Raw genomic sequence first — 4,507 nt, forward strand, 5'->3', positions numbered from 1 at the left:
CTTCAAACCCATATTCCTCTACCTGGCTCACAGTCAGGAGCTTCCTCCGGCGCACTCAGACTCCGGCACCTGCAGCCTCTGCCATCCGTTCTCCGTCTCAGTCGAGGTGCTCCTCCCTTCCAGCCCCCCGGTGCCTTCTGGGTATTTCTGACCGGACTGACGGGTTTCCTTCTCCTCCCTCTCCAGGTGAAGAGCTGCGTGTTTCTTCTGGCGGCTCTAAGAGGCTCCACCGATCCCGTAATGTACTTCATGCTAGACAACACCTTCCTGCATCAAACCATCCCACTTCTGAGGTGCCGATGGAACATTTCCTTTTTTTTTTTTTTTTTTTTTTAATTCATTCAAATTTTTATTTTTTAACATGCTCGTATGTGAAATATCAATCCATCAATATTTTCAGAGGTTTTCCTTTTGAATACCTTCTTCTTTTTTCCTCTTTCTTTACAGACTTCCTTCCTTGCATCCCTCTATGTTTGTAGTAGACAGGTTTTGTTTTTTTAATGCTTATTTTTTCCTCTCTTTCTTTCCTTGCTTGCCTCTGTGTTTGTAAAGAAGGGATTTTGCTTTTTCTGTGCTATTTTCTTTTTCCTTTCTTCCCTTCATCTCTTCAGAAATCAGTTCATCTCTTTCTTTCCTTTCTTGCCTCTATGTTTGTAAAGAAGTGTTTTTTTTTCTTTTTTGGTCTCTCTTCTTGATCTCTTTAGAAATCTGTTGATCTCTTCATCTATTTTTCTATTTTCTGTTGGCCAGAGGTGAGTCAGATTTCAAAATGCTCTTCAGTTCCTTTTCACACGTCTGATGAGAATTATTGTCCCGGTGGGACTGAACCACGGCGAGGGCCAAGTCTTTCTTTGACCGGACGGCATGTGGCACCTTTGGTATGCTGAGCGCCTCGGAGCTGTGGATCTCCATCAACTCTCCAGCCAGTTGGGGGCGTCTCATCAGGCACGTTGTGGAGTTGGTTTGGGCGCTTGCCTTGCGTGGCGTTGCCTGGCTCAAGCTGGGGGCGCACATAGGGTCCACGCTGAGGACTCGCACTGGGATGAGGCCGGGCCAGTACCACGTACAGTGCCTGGCTGCCTAAGACCTGACTGTTCATCTCTGTCATGGCCCGGGTGGCCTCCTTGGGGCACGAAAAGCAAACAAAGTCATATCTTTTGCAGTGGTCCCCCTCCATCATCACCTTGATGCTTGTGATGTTCCCAAAGGGACTGAAAGCCCTGTGGAGACGCTCCTCATCCATATCGGAGTCCAGGTTGTGGACATAGAGATTGACCCCCTGATACCTGGCCCCGTGATCCAGACTTTCAGGCTCAAACTTCCGCTTGAGCTCCATCTGCCGCTCTCCCTTCTTCTGGGCTCGACTCACGGACTACTGCCGGCCGTTCAACATTTTTCCGTCCAAGTCGTCCACTGCCTTCTGTGAATCCTTGTGGTTCTCGAACCGGGCAAATCCAAATCCCTTCGACACGCCATCCTCATCAGTCATGGTACAAACGCTGGATGTGGGTCCGTATTTGCTAAACAGGTCATTCAGCCTGTCGTCGTCCATGTCCTTGCCAAAGTTCTTTATGTAAACGTTCGTGAACTCCTTTTCACGATTGGCGAGCTCAGCCTCCCTGCTTTCGTATGGCTGGAACAGTTCAATTATGACTTGTTGGTCATTGAACAACATGCCATTCAGCCTCTCAGTGGCACGCTCAGCAGCCTCCACGGTCTCAAAATGCACGTAGCCGTACCCCTTCGAGACGTTGTTGTCATCACAAACCACTTTACAGGACAACACGGTCCCAAAGGCTGAGAACGTGTCCAGCAAGGCCCGGCTGTCAATGGGCTTCTCCAGGTTCTTAATCAAGATGTTCCCCGCTCCGTTGATCCTCAAGGAGGGTTCATGTCTCCGCCACATGATCCTCACAGGCCAGCCATTGATCAGAGTGAAGGCCAAGTCATCCAGGGCTCGCTCAGCATCTTCACGGTGCTGGTAGTTGACGAAGCCATAGCCAAGGGACCGGTGGGTGAGACGGTCTCTGCACACCCGGACAGAGATGATGGGCCCCATCTGGCTGAATGTCTCATAGACCATCTTCTCATCGGTGCTGGGATGAAGGTCTCCAATATACAAGATCGCTGTCGGGTTGATTGGAGCGAACTGATCCATCATGGATGACGGTATCTTTGGGCAACCTGACAACTGTAAATACAATGGGCCTGGCTGAGGTTGCTGCTGGGGGCCTGGCTGAGGCTGGTCCTGAGGGCGTGGGTCAGGCTGCTGCTGGGGGCATGGGTCAGGCTGCTCCTGGGGGTGTGCTTGTGTCTCCTGCTGGGGTACTGTGTAGGGCTGATAGCGCGGTTGTATTTAGGCCTAATGTCGGGGTTGCTTCCAGGGCCCAACCTGACGACTCACACCTGGATGAGCCCAGGTCAGCACCAGGTAAAGTGCCCGGGTGCCCAAAACATGGCCATTCATCTCTGTCATGGCCCGGGCGGCCTCCTCGGGGGTGGAAAAGCAAACAAAGCCATATCCTTTGCAGCAGTCACCCTCCATCATCACCTTGACGCTTGTGATGTTCCCAAAGGGACTGAAAGCCCTGTGGAGACGCTCCTCATCCATATCAGAGTCCAGGTTGTGGACATACAGATCGACCCCCTGATACCTGGCCCGTGATCCAGACTTTCTGGCTCAAACTTCCGCTTAAGCGCCATCTGCCACTCTCCCTTCTTTTGTGCTCAACACACGAACAACTGCCGGCCGTTCAACACCTTTCCATTGAAATCATCCACCGCCTTCTGTGCATCCTCATGGTTCTCAAAGCGGGCAAATCCAAATCCCTTCGACACGCCATCCTCATCAGTCATGGTACAAACACTGGATGTGGGTCCATATTTGCTAAACAGCTCTCTCAGCCTGTCGTCGTCCATGTCCTCGCCAAAGTTCTTTATGTAGACATTAGTGAACTCCCTCTCACGAGTGGCGAGCTCAGCCTCCCTTTTTTCGTATGGCTGGAATGGTTCAATAGTTACTTGTTGGTCGTTGAACAGCATGCCGTTCAGCCTCTCAGTGGCACGCTCAGCAGCCTCCACAGTCCCAAAGTGCACGTAGCCGTACCCCTTCGAGACGTTGTTGTCATCACAAACCACTTTACAGGACAACACGGTCCCAAAGGCTGAGAACGTGTCCAGCAAGGCCCGGCTGTCAATGGACTTCTCCAGGTTCTTAATCAAGATGTTCCCCGCTCCGTTGATCCTCAAGGAGGGTTCATGTCTCCGCCACATGATCCTCACAGGCCAGCCATTGATCAGAGTGAAGGCCAAGTCATCCAGGGCTCGCTCAGCATCTTCACGGTGCTGGTAGTTGACGAAGCCATAGCCAAGGAACCGGTGGGTGAGACGGTCTCTGCACACCCGGACAGAGATGATGGGCCCCACCTGGCTGAATGTCTCATAGACCATCTTCTCATTGGTGCTGGGATGAAGGTCTCCAATATACAAGCTCGCCGTCGGGTTGATTGGAGCGAAATGATCCATCATGGATGATGGTATCTTCTGGCAACCTGAGAAATTTCTCAGTGAATGGTGCTCCTGAATGTTCATTTTCCGGTCAGATATACTAATAAACTAAAACTGTCAAGAAATAGCAAACTAAATCGAACTCAGCAAACGATTGTAGGAGAGTCAGAACCTGGTTCTTCACGAGCAGTCACAATAGTTGTGAGTGGTGGGCTGCAGGCTGGAGATGCAATGTCTCAGCTCTGGTGATGACATCATCAAGAGTTGACTTTGAACCAAAGTTTGTTTACACTGTTCCATGGTAATCAGCTGGGGAAGACTTGGAAGGTGGCCCTCTCACACACATATATTCTCAAGCTTGTACACACATATATTCTACTTGCACACACACACATATTCTCCTTTCACATATATATATTCTCCTTGCACACACATATATTGTCACGCTTACACACACATATATTTTCATTGCACATACATATATTGTCAAGCTTACACACATATATTCTCCTTTCACATGCTCCTAAATATTCTCCTAAATAAATAGGCATATATGCATGTGTACATAGAAAATATATGCATGTAAGAGAAGTATGTATGTAAGTAAGAGAAGAATATATGTGTGTGAAAGTGAGTATAGTGGAAAAGGAAGTGAGTATAGTGGAAAAGGAAGTGCGCTGTGATTGGCTGAGAAGCTCAAGCAGGCAGGTCTTGTTCTGATCAGTCAACATTGCATTTGTAGTGGAGTGTCTGCGCTGCTACAAGCAACTGGGGTATTGGGAAATATTGTAATCTCCCCAGAAACAGCCTGATCCTTATCCTCATGGCTTGAGCAGCAGGTTCCAGGTTCATCTGCTCCAGACTGGACTCGCAGCATGGTGGAAAGTCAGAAACTCTTCAGATCTGCCAACGTTCAAGTGGCTTCAGCATAGGGTGGCCATACGTCCGGATTTAGGCCAGACAGTCTGGATTTTAAACGCCTTGTCCGGTGTTACGAGGG

The 4,507-nt window shown here is 49.5% G+C and overlaps 2 pseudogenes; both read right to left on the bottom strand.

Moving 5' to 3' along the window:
• Nucleotides 1-805: 805 nt before the first annotated feature.
• LOC115403326 (polyadenylate-binding protein 1 pseudogene) lies at nucleotides 806-2,158 on the bottom strand (annotated as a pseudogene).
• A 204-nt stretch (nucleotides 2,159-2,362) lies between these two features.
• LOC115403327 (polyadenylate-binding protein 1 pseudogene) lies at nucleotides 2,363-3,525 on the bottom strand (annotated as a pseudogene).
• Nucleotides 3,526-4,507: the final 982 nt, after the last annotated feature.

The sequence above is a fragment of the Salarias fasciatus genome, chromosome 16 (genome assembly GCF_902148845.1).
Source record: "Salarias fasciatus chromosome 16, fSalaFa1.1, whole genome shotgun sequence".
In the NCBI taxonomy this organism is placed as follows: Eukaryota; Metazoa; Chordata; class Actinopteri; order Blenniiformes; family Blenniidae; genus Salarias; species Salarias fasciatus.